At 42.0% G+C, this 23531-nt stretch overlaps 1 protein-coding gene across 2 annotated transcripts in view; it reads right to left on the bottom strand.

The window, feature by feature from the left end:
• Positions 1-23531, bottom strand: part of VWC2 (von Willebrand factor C domain containing 2) — a 98674-nt gene that overhangs the window by 8428 nt on the left and 66715 nt on the right. The gene's annotated exons all lie outside the window — the stretch shown is intronic.

Below are 23531 nucleotides of genomic sequence, written 5' to 3'. Positions count from 1 at the left end.
CCTAGTATAAAATTAGTAACAAAAAGTATGTTACTTTTAATGTCATTTAGTTTTGATTTTAAAAACAGGATATTTCATTAGAAAAGGCAACGAGAACCATCTATTCTTTGTACTGGGGTTTTGTATGCACACTCCCCCTCCGTTCAGGAATATGTATAGGTGTACTAGTTGTACAGTATTTCATAGTAAGATCATACACAGCCATGATAGACATCTGGGCAGAGTCCGTTCCTGTAGATAAATACAGATTTCAGATGTGAGAAACGCTTCGTATTGTCCAGAAAGAGTAGAACACTATAGCATCACTATCAAGCATTTTACTTTAGATTTTATTGCTTCTTCCACTGGAAACATGTTTAGAATATACTATAATATTTGTGAAGTATCCAAGCTTTATTTTGTGTTAGCTGAGAAAATGTTTCTTGTCTCCATTATAACAGAGTAATTTAAATCTGTACCACCACTTATGCACTCTATATATTGATACGTTAACCAGCAATAAGCAAAGCACCCTATTTTAGAGTTCACAGAAACATGTTTGTTTCCAACTACAAGGCAGGAGAACTGCCTAACAATAGTCTCTTCAGGCTGGTGCACTACCCCGTATAAAATACTGTTTTTGAGTTTTCTTTGCAACAAAACTTGTCCTCCTGTTTGTGGAGGACAAGTGAAATGATTCATGTGTTGGGATAAAAGAGTATCATTTTGTTCAAGGTCTGTGTACCAGCTATACCACATCTATAGGCTGAGCTAGTGCCTAATGAAATCAGTGAGTTCCAATGGACACTGGATTAGACCCTTAGGTATCTTCTACAGGGGCAACTCCTCAGCGGTCTAACAGAACTTACATTACACAAGTGTACTTTTTAAATGAAGCTGAACTTGCATAATTTTATACTTTGTATATTTAATGACTGACCATAACTTAGACAACTAAAATGTTAGGCTTTGTTTTTGGATTCTTGCTCAAAGTTTTGCACATAATAGAACTGCCATCACTCACCAAGTTTAAAATCAGCATACTGCATTTAAAGTATCTCATTTTATGGTGGTACCACTTGGTTCTCTGACCCTTTCAGTTTTCACAAGCTGAGCATCACTGGGCTGGATCAGTACTTGAATGGGAGACTTCAGCTACTGCAAGAAGTGATATTCTTCCTTCTAAGGCACTACTGAACTAATGCCCCAAACAGTCCTGTGGGAGGTACACTATTTTTCAGATTTGATTTAAAAAAAAAAAGGCACCTACAAGTCATTTTTAACATTTTGGATTTTTCCTACCAATATAGCTGTTAACTCTGGTATCCTGGTCATATTACAAGTGATAACGCTTTCTGATTGCCTAAACTTTCATTTAGATACAGTATTATTATTCTACCTATACTTCTGGGGTAGAACACTGCAGTTGTTTCTCTTCAGTGGGAGGTAAAGATGCCTGGGTATCATCCTGTAGAGTCCTTCACTGTAAATGATATACAACAAATACTAAAACATTAAGGGTGAAATTCGCTGCTGTACAGGGAATCTGTACAAGATCTATAGCCTACTTAAAATCCACTGAGAAGTGTAAGAGGGACATAAATGGTGCTGAAATTACAGGGATGACTTTTTTGTTCTGAGAGAGTAAATCTTATACTTTGTTGTGACAAGCAACAAGAAATGAAATAAAATAGCCCAATTAATTATATTCACTAAGGGTCAAATTGTAATGCATCTTATGCTATGAGCAGTGCCATTGAAATCAGTGCATTATTTAACATGAATAACGGTATCACAAATTGTTACACTACTTTAGTTTGGAGAGGCTGTTTATATTGGTAAGTCTGGTGTCAGTCATCTACTTAAGAAGGGTAGGCCTATCACAAAATAATGGTGAGACAGCAAGATATTAACAATGAAGATGTTCTCTTAATTTCCCTTGTAGTTAGTGGTCATTTGGAACAGCCACATGAAAATTATCTATTTTAAAGTTTTGTATTTTCTTCTACCACAGAAGCATTTGAGCACCTTTCATGTTAATTAGATTGGTATACCAAAGTTCCTTGTCTACTTCAAGTGGTCTTAAGCTGTTCTCCCTCTTCGTTACAGAAAGCTTTGCTCAGGGAGGTTTCCATAACATCAACCACCATGCTAAAACAATAAATGAAACTTAGTCTGGTTATGACATAAATGTGTTACATCAAGCAAAACACTGGGAATTTATGTGCACATAGTCATCAGTGTATTCTACAGTTCTCCTTCTTCAACTTCTGTGGCTTTTGATACTAAAGCATAACTTGACTTAAGTTAGACATGCTAGCCAGAGTGGTCAGGTGAACTGTATGTGCTACCAATTTGCTGTGTGACCTTTGCCTCAATGCCCCCCTCCTGTAAAATAGGGATAACACCTCCCTTACAAGAGTAGTGGCAGTATAACAACATTTGAACAACACTTTGAAGGTGTGAATTGCTAAATATGTATGTGATTGCATCTCCTGTTTAATATCTACACTATTGTGAATTTAGTAAGATGCTCCCCAGAAAGCTGTACTCTCCCCTCCCCATGACTTCTGGACCGTTTGCAAAGATAAATCTGGAGACTTTCTGATGAAAATTAAGGTGCACATTTAATATGTTTGTTCTGCTAGAGAGGAGACTCCCTACAGACAGATATGCAAAAAAATATTTTATGCTGAGGGTCTGCTGTACTAGATACTCCTGACTCAACAAGAAAGGGGGAATATTTATATTGTAAAGATATTTTTCAATCTTACTAGAGACATATAAAAAATTTGGTATGATTTAAACCAACACAGTGGTTTTCCCAACAAAATTTTTGGTGGCCTCAGAGTGCAGCCACAAACTCTCCCTGGTAGCCACACTGACACTTTTTTCCTAAAATACTTAATTAACATTAGGAAAAACAAATATGCACAGATTCACATCCAAATCATTGTAATGTATATTTGTAGGGTCTCTGACAGGTTGAACAACAAAAATAATGCTGCCTCCCTCTTCGGCCCACCCATCCAGGGCTTAATGGGTCCTGGGGCTTGCTTTGAAAAGTGATTTTGTATCTCTCTTAATATCACAGCACACTCAGTAGTTACCTGGGAGGCTATGAAAAGTGATATTGACAAACATACTGTGGTTTTGGCTTAATTGGCTTGAAAGTTGCTTGTTGGCTAGTTTTCGGCTTGTAGCTTGATGTGGGTCCACCACAGTCCCAGACTGCCTGCCGGGGCAGGGGGGGGGAATCTAGTCACAGGCTATTGGGGTTCTTAGGGATTGGCTTGTTTTGGCCTTGTTTTAAAATGGGATTAGCTTGAGTTTTGGCTTATTCTGAAAGTTGGCAACTGTGCCTGTAGGCCCTTTGATGATAGAACAGCTGAGGGGTAGGCTGGTATCTATGCAGTGGTTGCTGAGAATTTTTCTTGCAAAATGCCCGGGTGTATATTCTCTAGGAGCAAAGGGATGTCACGAGAGTCCTGAAGGGACTGAAGCTACTTATCACTTTTCTTGTTGAATAGGTTGTTATTCTCAAAGGGGAGATCTTCAGCTGTTACCTGGAACCCTGATGACTGCAGCCAAGAGGCCCGCCTCATAACCATCATGTTTTCATGGAGCCAGCAGCTGAGTCATTGCATCAAGCGACACCTGAGGGGACTATCTGGCCACTAGCTTCCCTCCATCTAAGATAGTAACCGGGACCTACATTCCTGAAGTAGTTTATTGATGAACTCTGACAGCTTGTTATAATTAAGTCATATTTTGACTTGAGTGCTTGGTAATTTGCAATACGGAATAGTAGGTTAGCTGATGAAAACGTTCTTTCTGCTGAAGGTAGTCTCCTGGCATCCTTGTCTGAAGGAGTGGTCCTGGGCAGGATTAGCCTGTTCTTCTCTATGACTACTTGGACAACCAGAGACTTGTGATTAGGGTAGGAAAACATTCAACTCTGGTGGAGGGAACAAAAGAAGTCTTCTCAGCCCTCTTCAGGATCAAAGAGGGAGCTGGTATGTGCCAAATGTCCTTAACAGGCTGCAGAAGGGCTTCATTAATAAGGATATCCACCTTAGAAGAAGCCATAGACTTGAGAATGTCCAAAAGTTTGTTTAGGATCCTGATCCACTTCCAATGGAATCTGGAGGGTTTCTTCAATCCTCCTAAGAAGTTCCTAGTGCTGCCTGTAATCATCCAGAGGGGGAGGGAGAGGCTGGCGCCTCATCGGAGATAAAAGATGCTGTTGTCACATCCAGCAGTACCTGCTGCTCTTGCTCCTATGTGCTCCAGCGGGGAGGGGAAGAGAGGAGCTGAGGCTTCTCTCTTGGAGGCACTCTCTTCCAAAAGTGATGCAGTGGGTTCTCGTAGTTCGAGGCTCAATGGTATGGAATCCAAGACCTCCAGTAATGGCCAATGGGTGGGGATAATAGAGATATGGAGGTGGGCCCTTTGGGGACACCACTGGTACCTAACTCCATAATGTGTGTCATTGGAATGTAGGGGCCTTTGGGAGGTTCTGGAAGCCCTTTATGGGCTGATGTCCATGTCCGAATCATTAGGGAAATCAGCAATACTGTCTCCTGTTCATCCATGGAGTAAGAGTCATCCCAGTACCGCAGCACAGTCAAAGCCACACCCCCCATGACCAGCATCACAGCTTGACTAGTACTCAGGACTGGTGAATGATGTGGATGAGGTAGTGACATCTCTTACTAAAACTGGATGTGACAGGATCAGTGACTCAAGATCTGTGTAAATCACCAGGTCCTCAAGAAGGCTGTAATGAGGTCTGGTGGTAGGAGAACTAGCAGGAGTCTTCGGTATAGGCTGGTCCACCAGTGTGTGCATGGGCACGGTGGTCTTGGTGCAGTGTGGTACTGCAAGTGTGCAAGGTGAATACGCCTTTCTATCTTTACATGCCTTTGTAGATTATTTCAATGCACTTGAAGCTCCTGATACTGCCAGTGTCAGTCTGTGTGCCCTGTTAGCTCCGGTTGCACCCACTCCAGGGCAGAGAGTCTCTCAGAGTGCTAAAGGGAAGGGGAAATGCAGTTCTTTTCTTACAGGAATTATAGGGTGATTTGTGTCTCTTTTTATGAGCATATTTCTCCTTACCCTTTTTACGGCTTCATTTCATGGAGTTTTTGGAGAATTCTGGAAAATGCCAGTGCAGGAAGAGCAAAGCCTGAAGTCTCTGGCTGACAAGGAGGAGAGTGGGAGGGTACCAGATCAGACAGTGGCCTCATGGAGAATTCCATTAGATGCCTGCAGAGTCTGAATTCTCAAGACTGTGAGGTGGAGAGGAGCAGCAGGTCTCACATTGATGTAATGCATGACTCCCTGAGACAGTACAGGCAGCTCTCCTCATGTCACTCAGCAGGAAGACCAAAGAGCAAGCCACGATGGGCTTGAAGCCTAGGACTCTGGGTATATGAGGGTATGTGCCCCAAACAGTGGGGGGAACAACAGGGAGGACAACCCCCCCCAAACTATCTACAACTTAATTACTATCTAATATAAAAGACTATTTACAGGTCAAAGTTCAAAGAAAAAAGCTAGAAAGCTTACAGACACACAAGGTGCCCTCTCAGACTGCGAGCTATAGAAAGGAACTGGAGCAGCAGCTGGGCTATGCTGCCCCTTGTGCAGTCAGCTGGCAGCATGATGAAACAGACTAATGGACACTTCTATTGAAGAACTTCTGGTCCCAAGTGCACAGTGTGCATGTGCACCCACAGTGAATACCCACAGAGACTGTATGTCCAAGAATGCAAAGTGAAAAGATGTTAGCTGATCGTTCAGGAAATATTTCTGAAGAGTGGTAAGCGGATAAGCCTAAGAAAATCAAATTGCTTGTCACTAAATTTCCCTTCAGTTATGTAAATTTTAGAGAACTCAGTGAGAGAACACTGAGAAAAGCAGAACTTGAAGTGTTACTTGCTGACCAGGTTGAATATCATGTTTGCTGCATCTCATGGTGGCTGTTAGCAGAATGCAGTAAGTCACTGATTGCTCCAGAGCTCTCTGTGCTTGTTCTTTCAGGGACTACTCATGTTCCCAGAGAAGTTCATAGGTCTGTTCTTTTGTACTCTCTTTAATCCATGTGACTCCATTGGTTTAAATAATTTCTCATGACTTACACAAGTGTGATACCAGAACTGGGCCTAATAAGAGGTTTGGATAGACTTCAACAGGAACTGGATTTTAGCATTCACACAATGTCAAGATCATCTTAATGTTGAATCTTAAAAACCATATAAAATGCAGGTATTTCCTTGTTAAAGGCCCAAAACAACTTACCTTAAAACTATCACACTAGTTTAAAGAGACTGAATTTACAAAATACAGGCATTACAGGCCAGTACTTTAATGCATTAGAGAAGTGCTACAAATTTTGAAATAGTTAATCTAATCTACCAAAGTACTGCAGCACAATCTAAACTGGTCAGTTTCACAGCACAGTAAGGGGGTTAGTTAGGTCAATGAGAAATGTACAATAGCCTAGGTTAGCAAAATAGAAAATGTTATGCATATTAACACTAAATCTGTGTTAAACTGACAAAAGACTACCAAATACTAATGAAGGAAGAGATTTGGGAGTTACTAAAGAAAAATCCCCATAATCTTCAGATAAATTCAAAGATAAAGTGAAACCAAAGTCTAATATAATGCTACCTTGGTAGCTGAGTAGGATATAAATAGACTGTGAAACTACTTACATTTAGCTATGTAAAACACTGGATAGCCCTCATCCAGAGTACTGTATCCAGGTTTAGTCAATAATTATTGCTTGGTAGGCATTATGCAAGTAAAAAAACAAGAATGATATCCCAAGTATAAGCCACCGTTTAACCTCTTTTTAGATCCAATATATGTTTTTACACAGTCCTAGAGTTACCTTATGATCAAGGCTGCGTGTCTGTCATGGAAATCACAGATTCCGTGATTTTCCGTGACTTCTGCAGTGGCTGGTGCTGACTCAGAGGCCAGCAACAGCAGTTTAGGTCTGTGGGAGGGTGCTCAGTGCTGAGGCACGGGTGTGTGTCAGTGCTTCACTGGGGGGAGCTCCCCGGCTCCCACCGGCATGTCCCTGCAGTTCTTAGGCAGAACGGTCAGGGGGCCTTGCACGCTCTTCATGCCTGCAGGCTCTGCCCCCACACCTCACATTGGCTGCAGTTCCCAGCTAATGGGATCTGCGGGGCTGGCGCTCATAGTGGGAGCAGCACGCGGGGCCCCCTGGCCGCCCCTCCCCCCTAGAAGTTATGTTGGTTGGAACTGGGTAGGGAGCCTGCCAGCCCCGCCAAACCTGTCTATCCAAAACAGCAGGGGCCCCGAGCTGCGTATTGCCACCTGCCCCTCTGAGCACCCCTTCACCCATGCTCCCCCTTCCCCCAAGAACCTGCTGTCCCCCGGCCCAAGTTTTAGTTAGGGGTGTCTGGTAAAAGTAAAAGAATTTGTGTATTGCCTGGCACCTGTCCATGACTTTTACTAAAATAACTGTGACTAAAACATAGCCTTACTTATGAATTATTGTGTCATTTACATCAAATACTGAATCCAGAAATACTCAGTTCTAGGAAATTCTGCATAAGCTTGAAAGCTTGTCTTTCACCCACACAAGTTGGCCCAATAAAAGACATTGCCTCACCCACTTGCCTCTCCAAATTCTAGAAAGGTTGTTTACCTGTCAGAGTACAGAGTTTAATTTCTATAAAGGTCCTTCTACGACTGAGGTGCTTTTCAAGTGTTTGGGGCACTCTTACACTGAAGTCAGAGTGTCAACAAGGGGAGTTATGCCAGTCTAATATACAGGCTTAAATTCGCATTTCAATTTAAATCGGTACAAACTGCCTGGGTAAATGAGCCCTAAAAATATTATTAGGGCTAAAGGATTAGAAAGTTTGGACCCTTAACTGAAATGAGACCTGTACGTACCAGAAGGGAAAAGTAGCATGGAATGTCAGAGCTGGTAACTCAGTGTTTTGGGTTTAACTTTCTGTAGCAGATTTGTTTTTCTTAATATCACCGTATCAGAGAGCCTTTTAGAGGTGCTTTTTTCATCAAGATATTTGTTGAGTTACTTGACAAAAGGTGAGAATGCAGCAACGCAGCTACTGTCAACTCCAGTCCTTACACAGAATGGGCCAGATGCAGCCACCCTTATGGAGGGTAACACTTTGTCAAGTAGTACTATTCAAGTCAATGGGAATATTTCATGAACTAGAGTAGTGGTTGCATAGTCAGACCATCACAAAGCAACACAAATTCTTACTGTACAAGGAGGACATCTTTCATAATTCTATTCATTGTCTTATCTTTGCCCGGGTAAATTATTATGATCTTTGTTTAAATTCAAACGGCACTGGTTCCCGGCTTAGTTCAACAGTCCGGTCATTCCTCTTATGAGATATCCACACACACTTCAGACAAGCATATCCAGAATATTCTGCCCATCAAATATCTCACAATTGATTTTTTACTCCAGACATCCATCATTCTATTGTCTGTGTCTGTCTGTCTTTTGGAAACATGAACTATAACTTTTAATGCTAAAGCTACACAATTATCCATCTCGTGTGGAAAGTGGTAAGTGAGTTTAAGTGCAGCAGGCGCATGCCAGAAGTTAACAAGCTTCCTGAGATTTAATTAAAAATAACAGTTGCACTGGGGCAAAAAATTGCCTGTCACAGCATGGCCGTGAGGTTGTTAAGAAAAATGAAGTTTATTATTTAAAAACCCAAGAATTATCTACTTCTTTGTGGCTGAACACTAGCTGCTTTTTAAAACTAAATTCCCTTTAGTTTCCATTTGTTTGTGCCTTTCCCCCCACAAAAACAGCATCCGTGTTCTGTTATGGGCACAAATGGGATTGGGTTCAGAGTGCTAACTAAAAAACATAGTTGGAGAACACTACTGACATCAGTTTTCAATACTAAACTTTAACAGCATTATTTGGAGTGTATTTTCAGCTTTATTTACATTCTAAGAATATCTTGTATATACAAATTGCCTCTTTATTGGTATAACCGATATGACATTTAGAGCTGATCAGGAGCTTTTTGACTAAATGTTTTATAACTGGAAAATGCTCATCCAAAACTTTTCATGGAACCAGGGGCGGCTCTAGGCATTTTGCTGCCCCAAGCACGGCAGGCAGGCTGCCTTCGGTGGCTTGCCTGCGGAGGGTCTGCCGAAGCCGCGGGACCAGCGGACCCTCCGAAGGCAACCTGCTTGCCCCCCTGACGGCGCCGGCAGAGCTTTGTGTGCTGGGGCCTGGAGCTGCCCCTGCATGGAATCAATCTGTTTCAATGGAAATTTACTTGGGATGGTTTCTTGGATCCAGGGTGGAATTTCTGGTCAAAAACCAAACAGCATGCATGCAAGAGAGACCCACCTCGGAACAGTCAGTTGCCTGCTGGTTTGGGCAATCAGCAGGGGCATGGGAGACCCAGATTCAAGTCCCTTCTCCAAATTAGACAAAATTTAAAGATCTGATCTTGCAAAGACTTACGCATGTGCTTAACTTTACACACTGTGAATAGTCCCAGGATTGGAGTCTAACTATGTTAAACAGTTTTTCTACATTTTTCTCATAAATGTAAAAAAATGAAGACATCCACTTAATACTTCTCATCTCTTTGCAAAACTGCTCCTAGTAGCTGCATGCAGCAGATGTTACCATCTCAGACTGTCTACAGTGCAAGCTAGAGATATGATTTCCCTGCTCCTGTACATACACTTGCAGTTGCTTTTATTTAGCTAGCAAAATTATAAAAAGCAGTATAGCTGTGGTAGCATAGGTACATACCCACCCATTTCAGGCAGGGATGTGCTCAGCCATGCTTCCATTGCCATTCAGGGATGCTGGAACAACTTGTATGGGTGGTGGGTGCTGAGAACCATTGAACCAAACTGTAAACCCTGTATATGATAGAAACCACTTCAAGCTACACTATTTATACTTGTGTTAACTTGATGAGAGCAAGCACACGTATGTATACACCAGCAGGGGAATCACACTCCAGTGTAGACATAGTAATAATTTTACTTAGGCTCTTGTGTCTGTGTTACAGACACCCACCTAGGTAATGAGTAACCCTAATCTGGACAGTATTTATCAGGCAAGAGTCACTGGATTACACAGGACAGATTTATTTCTCTCATCAGCAGCAGGCTTAATTAATATTGTAACAGTTAAATAGTTGGTCCCAAAAGAGCTATTTACAACCACAATCAGTTAGAAGGTAAATGCAAAATATAAAGATAGAATTCCATCATTGTTTTGAAAGTTTAACTCCCTCTCATTTCCGCTCTCTCCAGTCCCAGAAAATTCAGAAACAAAGGAGGGAAATCGGCAGTTGGGTAGAGGAGATATTTGGGGGTAGGGAATGACAGGGAGCCAGAGGATGGAAAGTTGATTTGAAGCAAAGAAAAATTATAGTTTGGGGGGAGTTATAAAGAGTTAGGAGGAGGAGTAGTGAGGGCACAAGCAATGGAGGGATGAAGCAGGAGAGGCAGGCAGGACCGTGGGTAAAATGGCCCAAGGGTGTTACCTACAAAGGCAGGGGGACACTTGGACTGTATTTATTCTGATTAGTAGGAAGAAGTGTCATGGCTATTGGGCTGTATATTGACAGAAGGTCAGGCTGCTTTGGGGCGAGGAGGACTCAATCTGACTTTGTAAAACTCAAAAGGGTTGCAGTACTCCATGAATGTTACAGTCCCTTTAATCTTGCTGAAGTTGCAAGTTGGAACCACAGGATAAAACAGATGAGGATCTATAGTAATACAAGGAAATCTCTTGCATTTCAGAGAATGTTGCGCAGCTCCCGTCTTCAGTGTTACCATTTAACATTAAACTTTCTTTGAATGTCAATCCAAGTTGAGACCAATAGTTTGAGTCCATCTGCTTACAGATGATAATATTTCACTTTCTCCTTTTATGGTTCTTATAAGAAACAAGGTGGGGAAGGTAGTTATCTTCTATTGGACCAATTTCTGTCAGGGAAAGGGACAAACTTTTTAGTTCCATAGAGCTCTTCTTCAGGCTGTTATAAGCATATACTTGGAGCTCTTCTCTGTGTTACTGAGTCTCCCAAGTTGGGAAGGCCAGACTGAAGAGGTGAGTCTTGTAGCTCTGTCTAAAAGGGCCAGGTTTCTACGTAATTGGATGTTTTGATGGGAGCAAGTTCCTGAGGAGCTAAAGGAAGAAAATATAGCCAAGATTTCTCCCTCAGTCACTCCCAGCACAACTTTTCATGAGATAGCAACAGGCCTAGTTTGTACGGTCAGCCTTCAACATTAATATTGAGATGTCCCTCTTCAGTATCTTGTTCATATTAGCTAGTTCAACCTTCTATGATGGCAGGATGCACTGCCACATTGCTCTCCCCTAGAGGTCAGAGTGCTTAGAGAGAGATCCAGCCCTGGCTCATGGTTTTGTGTGAACCAGAGTCCCACACGCTTAGCAGCTGGAAGCTTGGTATATGGCTCCTGTGGGCATCTCTCTCTTTGAGGTAGTGAGGACTAGATGCAATGTCTTGCAAATGACTGACATTTAAAACTTCTTTCCGCCCCGGGGATGGAAAGCATACTAGTAGCTGGCACTTCTGTCCTGATTGCTGGTATTTCTGGAAAGGAGCCTTTATGGCTCTAATAGTGGAAACCTCATGAGAAGATAACCCAGCTCAGGCCTTCTGCTGCCTGGCTAAGAGCAGTGCGCCTCCAAGCCCCATGGCACCTCAGGCACATTACTGTTGTAGGGAGACTTAGCAATCTGCCAGCACCTCCTTTTCTCCAACACATACGAAAGCTAGTATTTGCATTTCCTGTAATTATTGTAAATCTGTTCTGAAATATTTCCATATTATATATTTTTTCTTTGTAAAATTACCTCCAAAGGCAAGTATTATGGAAATGTAAAATTCCAGTGGGGGAGGGGCAGAGGCAGAGAACAGCTGGTACTTTAATGTTTATCAGAAAGCTATGTTTGCTTTCTCTTAGGCAACACTAGAACTACAGGAAACTAGAAATGACTCCCCAGACTCTCCAGGCTGATTTTCATAAAACTCAGATTAGTGCACCAGAAAAGAGGGGTAAATAAAATGAGGGAAAGTGACAAAAAAAACCTAAAAATTTCCATTTTACTTGTCTAATTAAATTGTTTCTACAAAATCTCCTTCAAGCAACAATTAAAAGCTCAATTTATTTGTATAATTACATTGCCAGCCACTCCATTTATTTTCAAACTATTCTTCTGTTCAACAGTAATAGAAGTGAATTTCTAGACCACTTCCACCAACGATTACCTAATACAAGCATAAAGCAGGCCAATGTAGTTGTGCCACTGTCAGATCTCTCATGTAGCTGCTCTATGCTGACAGGAGAGAGCTCTTCTGTTGACATAATTAAACCACCCCCAATGAGTGGCAGTAGCTATGTCAGCGGGAGAAGCTCACATGCCAACATAGCGCTGTGCAAACTATCACTTACGTTGGCGAAACATATGTTGCTCAGGAGGGGTGTTTTTTCACCCCTGAGCGACACAAGTTTTGCCAATATAAGTGCTAGTGTAGACATGGCCTATATGAGAAGCAGCAGCTATAAATTATTGTGCAAATATATTAGTACTGCAAAAATATATGGAAGATAGATGTCTATCAGTATGGTTCCAACGTGAGAATCACATGCTCTGAAGGAATATGGGACTGTTGTTCCAAGGGGGAGTAAACTTCCTCTTCTTGGACTTGTTCCCCTTTGCCCAATGTGATTCATTCCTGTGTCACACTTTCTCACTCAGGATCTGATCATGCTAATATTTACTGCTTACTATTGAGTGGTACCAGTAACTTTTATACAGGTAGGTAGTGCCACTGAAATCAGTGTATTACTTGCATGCAGAAAATTAATCACGAGTAAAAAGCAACAAAGAGTCCTGTGGCACCTTATAGACTAACAGACGTATTGCAGCATAAGCTTTTGTGGGTGAATATTTACTTAATATTTTAGAGGAGAGCCCTAAAACTATAACAATTTAACTGATTAAAACAAAAAAAGCCCACACTATTTAGTAGGTTATGTATGATACAGAATCTGCACTGGTCTCTTAGAATCCTGACTCCTTTCATCCAAACTTATCAGTAGGCATAGAGATGAAGGCCCCAATCAACAAAGCATTTAAACATGTTCTTATGTTCAATTAGATGAATGGAATTTAAGCAAGCGCTGATGTGCTTTGCTGAATCAAGGCCTGATTGAGGTTAGAACTCTCTTTAAATTATTTTCCTCAGAAGCAAAGATGTTGTTATAAAATTGCTTTGAGAGTTGTATTTCCTCCTCCTGAGGACTGTCTTTATCCAAGGCACCATAGTTAATAGGGTTGGTGTGGAGTGGAGCTGTGGATGCGTCAAATGCTGTTGCTAAAAGAAAAACACTGTAAATAGTAAAAACAACAAGTAGTACTTGTGGCACCTTAGAGACTAACAAATTTATTTGGGCATAAGCTTTCGTGGTCTAAAACCCACTTCATCGGATGCATGAAGTGGGAAATACAGTAGGAAGATATATATACACAGTACATGAAAAGATGGGAGTTGCCTTACCAAGTATGTGTGGGGGTCAGTTCTAACGAGACAATTCAGTTAAAGTGGGGTATTATCAACAGGAGGAAAAATCACTTTTGTAGTGGACCACCCTGATTACCCATCCAATCAACATCAAGATCTCCCACCCCTCCCCCCCAAAAATCCTTCCCCTCAGAAAACCCTACTCTCAGAAATAACATGAGGCGGAAAGGAGCTTTTTCAGAAAGTTGAGTGAGTAGGGTTAGGATCAGTTTACATTGGAAAATGACTAACTTTGCAATTATAACTGTGAAGTCACAATTCCAGTTTCATAAGGTGATTTGCCTGAAGTTCTTAATAAAAGACTTTGAGATCCTAATCTGGGAAGCACCACAGAAAAGGAAACGATTTCATGGTACACATGCTCTGCTAGGTCAAACCAGGTGCTTTGAATACTAATTCAGAGGGCACCATCCTCCTTTTAAGCACAAGCATACCACTTATTTTTCAAGATACACAGGGAGGCCTGCTCAGTTCTTTGAGAAAAGTAAAAATTGTGTAGTCCCTTAGCAAAAAGTGACATTTTTTCTAAAGCACATGGTACAGAGGCACTAATCAATTTCTAAAAACAATGTAATGTCTAAATTGTTCCCAGTCCAGAATGCCCAGGAAACATTGTTTCCTTATTGTCCTCATAGACTTAATCCTCGTATGCAAGTTTTAACCTGCATCAATATTTTATGTCCGATTTCTAACATGTGAAAAACAGTAATTTATAATGGAAGTCCTGGCAGATCCTTTACTATAAAGGCCACTTTAACACCTGAAAGAAGGCTAAAGCATTTAGAAATGGAAGCTGCTTAGTGGAATGTGTGTGGTTTCTGGAAGACATTTTACACCCTTCTTTGAGGACTTGCGTTGCCACATCAGCTGAATTCTGTTGTATTAAGAACAGTGCTCTAGGTAAAAATGTATCAACAGCAGGACAAAATAATCCCACTGTAAAGATAAGATTCTCTGAGGGAATCATGTAGCCAAAATAGTATAGCAACTGCTCTTAGAATGCCTTTGACAACAACTACAGCTAAAAGCATCTGCATCTCTGGCTATTGCTACAGGCACCAGAACTGTCAAAGAAAATTGGGACAAAGTCAAAATACTCTAATCATTGCTAAATAATCACATTGATAAATTTAGATTTCACATTTTAAACACTCCTGGCATGTTGTGTCATTTTCCTTAGGCACGCAGTCTTAGCAAATAAAAAAAACTCTACACCTGTAATTATGGGACTCCTTTTAGCTAATTATGTCATATTTATTCATCCTAAATAAAACTGTGTTGACAGGAAGTGATTGAAGGCAGATACTGACTGTCAGAAAGAGGTGAACCCTTCAAATTGGATAAAATGTTAAATCTAGTTGAAGGCAGCAGTAGAAACCTGCCTTTCATCTCTAATAATTTCCCATATGAGGCTTCATTCCCTTCAAAGTAGAGATTTTAGAGGCTACACCCAATCACTTATTTCTTTCCAATAGCTATTCTATTGAAATTTTTTCTTGAAGATGATATTGCTGTTAAAAACATTCCAAACATAAGGATATTTATTAAAAGTCAGAATCTACCCCAAGATCATCAGAAAGTGGAAGACGGTGATTAAGGGACAAGGCTAGAAACCTCAGCTATGATTGACACCTCATTCTTATCTAAGATAGGCTACTGTACAGGCTGTAGATGAAAATATTCAGATTCAAGAAAATACAAAACAAAAATGGATGTTTCCAGGCACTCTTTCATCTAGGCCATTTTGAAACACCAGAAGCAATGTCCTGCATTTTAGAAGATGTACAAATATTTTCAGACTTTTATTTTAAATTATAAAGAAAGTAGATATCTGGAATTCTCTAGTAGGGAAGTTTTACAGTATGAAAAGTTAGGTTCTGCGACAGCAGTTAGTGCACACTAAACACTGTGAAACCAGGGTTCCAAATGCCCTCACATTTCCCATTTGATGCATATAGAAACATTTGGTGCCTAATTTTCAAAGAGGCCTTAGTGTAGCATTCTTCTGTGCACATGGCAGTTTGAGAGCACAACAACTGTGTATGTACTATACAAGCACTGATAGCTGCACTGGTAGCTAGCAGATTTAGTCAGCTAACCACAAAGGTGTCAATGCTTGAAAATTGTAGCACTCATGTACTCAAGAATTTGCATGAATGCTTTCTGAAAATCAGGCCTAAAGTGCATAGAAATATTTAGTGCCTTCTATTTTTAGTTCTATTTTCTTTCCTTTCATCACCTTTTTCTTCTATTTTTTCTTTTCCACCAGCCTTCCTCCTCCCGTGCTCCCATCTCCACTGTGGAATCTACGGTGCTGGGGATCACAATACGGTAGTGCCCCATCACTGTTAAAATATGGTTCGGTAGATAGGTTTAAAACTATATTTGATCAGTGCTCTTAAATCATGGCTGTAGACAATGGATCGTGTGATGTGCCTGGGATGGAAGCTGGAGGCATGAAGGTAGGCATAGCGGTCGGTAGGTTTTCGGTATAGGGTGGTGGTAATGTGACCATCACTTATTTGCACCGTGGTGTCTAGGAAGTGGACCTCCCGTGTAGATTGGTCCAGGCTGAGGTTGATGGTGGGGTGGAAGCTGTTGAAATCGTGGTGGAATTTTTCCAGAGACTCCTTCCCATGGGTCCAGATGATGAAGATGTCATCAATGTAGTGTAGGTAGAGAAGGGGCATGAGTGGACGAGAGCTGAGGAAGCGTTGTTCCAGGTCGGCCATAAAAATATTGGCATACTGTGGGGCCATGCGGGTGCCCATAGCTGTGCCACTGATCTGGAGATATATATTGTCATCAAATTTGAAATAGTTGTGTGTGAGGATAAAGGCATAGAGCTCAGCAGCCAGTTGTGCTGTGCATCATCAGGGATACTGTTCCTGACAGCTTGTATTCCATCTGTGTGTGGGATGTTCGTGTAGAGAGCCTCTACATCCATGGTGGCTAGGATGGTGTTTTCTGGAAGGTCACCAATGCATTGTAGTTTCCTCAGGAAATCAGTGGTGTCACGGAGATAGCTGGGAGTGCTGCTGGCATAAGGTCTGAGTAGAGAGTCCACATATCCAGACAGTCCTTCAGTGAGAGTGCCAATGCCCGAGATGATGGAGCGTCCAGGATTTCCGGGTTTGTGGATCTTGGGTAGTAGATAGAATAACCCTGGTTGGGGCTCTAAGGGTATGTTGATTTGTTCCGATGTTAGTGTAGGGAGTGTCCTGAGTAGATGTTGCAGTTTCTTAGTGTATTCCTCAGTGGGATCTGAGGGAAGTGGCCTGTAGAATTTGGTGTTGGAAAGTTGTCTGGCAGCCTCCTTTTGGTAGTCAGACCTGTTCATGATGACAACAGCACCTCCTTTATCAGCCTCTTTGATGATAATGTCTGGGTAGTTTCTGAGGCTGTGGATGGCATTGCGTTCTGCACGACAGGTTATGAGGCAAGCGATGTTGTTTTTCCACAATTTCTGCCTGTGCACGTCGGTGGAAGCATTCAATGTAGACGTCCAGACTGTTATTTCGACCCTCAGGAGGAGTCCATGTGGAGTTCTTCTTGTGCTGTTGGTGGGAGGGCACCTGTGTATCAGTGCACTGTTCAGTGTTGTCCTGGAAGTATTCTTTGAGTCGGAGACGGCGGAAGTAGGCTTCCAGATCGCCGCAGAACTGTATCATGTTGGTGGGGGTGGCAGGGCAGAAAGAGAGTCCCCGAGATAGGACAGACATTTCTTCTGGGCTGAGTGTGTAGTTGGATAGATTGACGATATTGCTGGGTGGGTTGGGGGTACCACGGTTGTGGCCCATGAGGTAGGAGTCTGGACTCATGGGAAGGAGCCTCTGGAAAAATTCCACCACGATTTCAACAGCTATGCCTACCTTCATGCCTCCAGCTTCCATCCCGGGCACATCACATGATCCATTGTCTACAGCCAAGCACTGAGGTACAACCGCATCTGCTCTAACCCCTCAGACAGAGACCAACACCTACAAAATCTCCACCAAGCATTCTCAAAACTACAATACCCGCATGAAGAAATAAGGAAACAGATCAACAGAGCCAGACGTGTACCCAGAAGCCTCCTACTGCAAGACAAACCCAAGAAAGAAACCAACAGGACTCCACTGGCCATCACATACAGTCCCCAGCTAAAACCCCTCCAACGCATCATCAGGGACCTACAACTCATCCTGGACAATGATCCCACACTTTCACAGGCCTTGGGTGGCAGGCCAGTCCTCGCCCACAGGCAACCTGCCAACCTGAAACATATTCTCACCAGTAACTGCACACCGCACCATAGCAACTCTAGCTCAGGAACCAATCCATGCAACAAACCTCGATGCCAACTCTGCCCACATATCTTTACCAGCGACACCATCACAGGACCTAACCAGATCAGCCACACCATCACCGGTTCATTCACCTGCACGTCCACCAATGTAATATATGCCATCATATGCCAGCAATGCCCCTCTGCTATGTACACTGGCCAAACTGGATAGTCGCTACGGAAAAGGATTAACGGACACAAATCAGATATTAGGAATGGCAATATACAAAAACCTGTAGGAGAGCACTTCAACCTCCCTGGCCACGCTATAGCAGACCTTAAGGTGGCCATCCTGCAGCAAAAAAACTTCAGGACCAGACTTCAAAGAGAAACTGCTGAGCTTCAGTTCATCTGCAAATTTGACACCATCAGCTCAGGATTAAACAAAGACTGTGAATGGCTTGCCAATTACAAATATATATATATATATATATATATATATATATATATATACACACACACACACACACACACACACACACCCACCTGCCCCTGGAAATTTCTACTACATGCATCTGACGAAGTGGGTATTCACCCACGAAAGCTCATGCTCCAAAACGTCTGTTAGTCTATAAGGTGCCACAGGATTCTTTGCTGCTTAAATCACGCTAGAACCCTGCAAAAAATTCAAGGGTACAGCACAGTTTGGGAACGTGACTTGGTCCCATCTAAATTGCAAGACCAGAGTTTAGAACATCAAGAGGACCTAATTCTCTTCCTGTTATGGCTTCAACACTTTCGGCACTGAACATTTCCTCCTGTCTTGTCTCTGCTGCCTTCCTTCTACCATCATTCTAACTCTTCTCCAGTCTCTCCTTCAATCATCCTTGGCACACACCCTTGGATTTCTCTTTTCGGAGAGAATTTCCCCTGGGTCTCTCTTCATTCTTTTAGTCACTCTCTGCCCTGCCATACAAGATCTCTTCACTGAAATCTCTCCCCTTTGTGATCTCAACCCCTTTTCCTCCCTGCCTCAATGACCCTCCCATTAGTCCAACTTAAACTCACAGCAGCCTGCCCCCAGGACCTCACAACACCCGGAAGCCTTCTCTGTCTCTGTACTCCATTTCCCAAAAGTCTCCACTACTAGGTGGTACCACTCAAACAGCTTCTTTCGGCCTCTTCTCGGTGTGCAATAAGAGCTGCAAGAGAAGACAATGGGTGAAGTATTGAACCTACTTCTGTTAGTGGAAGGTACAAGGTTAAAAGCGACACAGAGCTCTTCTTGGGTTCTGGGGAAGGAAGCAGGGTGTCTGAAATATATATAAGTTGGAACAGACTGTTAAGCAGAAAGGGTAACATGTTGAAGGCAGCTACTTGAAGTGAGCAGTTGGGGGTTAGACTGTTATACATATCTTTAATTGTCCGCTTCAAAACGTATAACAGGCATTGTGGTATGTTACAAATTGTTGTAATAAGCTATAAAATCAGTGTATATCCCTGTTAAGCCCTGAACTTTTGGTGTTTAGCAGAATTATGAATTTAAGTTCCCAGGCTCACCTTTTGAAGGTGTTGTTTCGGTTTCCCTTGAGGACAAGTATTGCAAGATCAGATATGGAGTGATCACTTCATGAGAAGTGTTTTCTTATGGGTGATATGGTGTTTTCCTTTTGTAGCTCAAAAAACCCTGCAGCTTTCACCAACAGAATTTAGTCCTATAAAAGATATTGCCTCCCTACCTTGGCACTCATATTCTGGGACCAACACAACTATGCCACCCCAGTAAATCCTTTGGTGACAGTCTGCATTTTCCTGATGATTTACTGACTGGCCAGATAGCTCATTACATGGACAAAAGTCTTTAGATAGATTTTTATAAACTGTTCAAAGTGAAGAGATTCCCTGTTGATTTATTAAACTGCGCATGCAACTTCTGCACTAAAATATGCATAGCAGCATTACTGAAATCTGTTATATTCTCACACACACCACACACTTTTGTCACTCACACAAGTTCTGTTTTGATAAATGTACACAACAAAGGATTTTTTTCAGAAGTAATAGCACTGAAACACTGTACACATTAATCATGAGTATTTACATAGGCAATCTATAATAGGCATTTATTATAAATAAGCTTATTAGGAAGTTTTCTCACTCATGTGTGTGCACAGCTAGGCACTGCATAAATCATCAACCAAGCAGATTTTAAAGCATCTTTAGAACAGCCTTACTCTAACTGTAGCCTGTATAGCTCAAAGGAAGCAACATGCAGATACAATAATACAAGAAAAAAAATCATAAAGGGAAGGACAGGTCTGTTAAAGAATAGAAGCAAGTAGGGCTCTTTGCAATGGTTTATATTAGCAGTGGGTCACAACCAAAGCTGTGTGGACAGCACACAAACTTATAAGGGGTATCCAATCAAGAAGAGAGAGATCCGAGCCATCCCTGGCTTTAATTTTCCTACACAAAATCCCAATCAATGAGGTTTGGCCAAACAAATTGCTCTCTCTCCCCCACCACCACCACGCCGTTTGAAACTGAGAGGAGTCCCAATCCCAACTGGGCCCTTGCCACCTCCCCTTCTGAATTTGGGATTCTGAAAAACTGACAGACAAGGGTCTGCCCATCTCAAGAGTCCAAAGAACCAAAAGTGAAACACTGGGCGAGAGAGCCAGCAGCAGTCCAGTGATCAGTATCAGCTTACACATTCCTGCAGAAAAGCAAAAGTATGTTCCCTCTAGTGAAAATATAATGAATATGAAAAGTAGTTCCAGAAAAGCTGTGATTCTTTATTCACCTCATGGTAATGAAACTGGTGTCTTCCTGCATAGATTTAATAGGGTCAGATATTCAATGATGGGGGGGCCAGACATCGGGCACAAAGAATGCCATAGGATGCCCCAAAGCAAGAACTAAATTCAGGGCTTTGGAGCGGAGCCCAGAGCTGGAACGCAGAGCAGCTCCGCAGCAGTGGAGCTGCAGGTTTTTGCCTGGAGCTGGAGCACAGCTCCAAAGTCTTGACTAAATTTGCCTGCCTAAAGCTGGCAGTTGAACAATTACTTGCATTTTCAAGTATTTCAGAGCCTTACCTGTATGTAGCTGGAGGAAATCCCAGCAACTCTGCAGGAACTCCATGGCTATGGCAGAAGTGGGGGAGGAAGTGCCATGTATTCTGGGTACAAGATTAATTCCTCTCTAGCAATCATAGGCTATACTCTATTAATGCTTTTACACACAGCTATATTGTCACTGCTGCATACAGTTAAGACACTCTTGGAAATAATGTCAGAGAACTCTCCTGACACACAGCAAGTTCTTTCCTAATTTGAGGTCTAACTCAAGCTCCAACTCGGGGAAGCATTTACACCCATGCTTAATTTTAAATTTGCGCTTAGATCTCATTGACTTCATGTCCTGGATAGATATACTTTCCTGACTCAGGGCCTGAATGAAGAAGTGAGGTGATGAAGAATTCTTAAAGATCTGCAGTCTGAAGAGATCAAGCTCTTGGGCTGATAGTTACACTTCCGAGTTGGGAGAAAAGGAAGAGTTAGGTAAGGGAATGGTCAACTGTATTATACTGTTCAGCCACTAGATGATGCTGTAAGAGACGTTATTTAAATAAACCTTAGCTATACCTGGCAGAGTGTTAAAAGATATTATGATGAACATCTCATGTATATGAGCAAGCTGTGAGAACAAACAGAAGGAAAAATAGCAACAAAGGTTGCAAGATCTCATCAACATGCCACTCTTCAATGCCTCAGAGCTTTGTCAGCTTTGACAAACCTTCATAATGGACAGACTGGAAGTAGTACTTTGCACAACTTGAATTGCAAACAAATCCACAAGGAAATTGGAGATATGCAGGTATCGTCTTTAATTTATCCTAGGGGAAGCAAGCAGAGCATATCTTTAAATCTTTTGACTTTACTCAGGATAGTCACAAAGATGACTATTACTGTTAACAGTCAAACAGCTAGGTTTGATGCATATTCTATACTAGTGAGAAATAGTATTTATGAAAAAGCATGTTTTCACCAGAGAATTCAAGAACCAGTGGAAAATGTTGAATGTTTTATAAGAGTTCTACATACGTTGACTGAAAACTGTGATTTTGGGAACGCTAAACTTGAAAATATCAGACACAGGTTGTTTATTGGGTTAACAGACAAAAACCTTTCACAACTACAACTGAAGAGAGATGTAACCCTAGTCACAGCTACTCAAATAGCAAAGCAGTCTGGGCAGCTGAGACAGCAAAACCAAGAGTAACTTCCCAAACTTTCAAAATAAGATACTAGTTTAGAATATGTTGACAGATGCAGCATGAGTGCTAAAAGCCATTGCCATAAAACTCTTGAGGCACGGAGAGAGAACTGCTAGGCTGAGGGGACAAATTCTAGCCTACATGCACAAGCTGTGGAAAAAAGTTGTATCCTAAGAGATGATGCATAGCCAGCCAGAGGTGCATACTGTAATAAATGATGTAATATGGACAATTTGCTGTTTGCCACACCAAAGCAGTCTGGGAGTTGAAAGCTGTATTACAGACAATTAAGAGTCATTATTTCTGGTCTCTATCATGTGTGAAGACACAGAACCTGCCTGCAGAAAGAAACAGACTATTTATGGCAAGACTATTGACTTTAAAATTGACTCAGGAGCTGATGTCACAATCATCTCAGAAGGGATTTACAATCCCCTTCAACCCTCCCAAAGCTGAAGTCAACTAGTCTAGCCCTGGATATATTCTGAATTGCTTAGGCCAGTTCATCACAGAAACAACTTACAAAGACAAAAGCTATGCATTCAGAGAGTGTGATCAAAGGACCACAGACCAACAGCCTTCTCAGCTGCAGTGTGGTAGCTATCATCAGGAGTGGCGGAAGTGCCCTAAAAGTGAGGAAGGCACAGGCACCTGAACTCTGGCCCCATCCCCCAAGGACACTCCCTCACCTCACACTTTCCCCCTGAGGCTCCGCCCTCACACCGCACCTTCCCCCAAGACCTCCCCCCACTTGTTCCTCTCCGCCCTCTCACCCCATCGCTTATCTCTACAGACAAAAAGTGGGAGAGCATAGCCCTCCCACTTTTAATTGTGATGGAACAATGACCCCCTGGCCTCCCCTGTCCCGGCCATCATGAGCCTAGTGAGAAAAGCGGAAGAACTTGACAGAATATCTGTTTATATTAGATTTTTTAAAGGAAATCCAGTACAAATAACATTAAGAGACAATGCTGAACCATACAGTGTACACACATGCTGTGGGATTCCTAGCCCACTACTTCATAAAGTGGAAACTGAGTTAATGAAAATGGAGCAAATTGGCCTAATCGAGAAAATCTCTGAGCAAACAGCATGGTATTCCCCAATGGTACAAGTTATAAAGAAAACTGGCAAAATACAAAATCATTGTGGATCTTAAAAAAGGCCTTAATGAAGCATAGGTGAGAGAACAGTATTTCCTCTCACCATTAGATGACCTTTTCCCCAAAGAGGAAGGAGGTACAGTATTCTCCAAGATAGATGCCTGGAGTGGATTCAGGCAAATTCTGTTAGCCCTTTCCTCAAAAAATGCTAAACTGATTACATTTGCACACCCTTTGTGAGATTTGGGATTTCCCTTTGATTTTGGGATTTCCAGTGC

This window comes from Gopherus flavomarginatus, chromosome 2 (assembly GCF_025201925.1).
Source record: "Gopherus flavomarginatus isolate rGopFla2 chromosome 2, rGopFla2.mat.asm, whole genome shotgun sequence".
In the NCBI taxonomy this organism is placed as follows: Eukaryota; Metazoa; Chordata; order Testudines; family Testudinidae; genus Gopherus; species Gopherus flavomarginatus.
The sequence above is the reverse complement of the archived record's forward strand: the minus strand, read 5'-3'. Positions and strand labels throughout refer to the sequence as shown.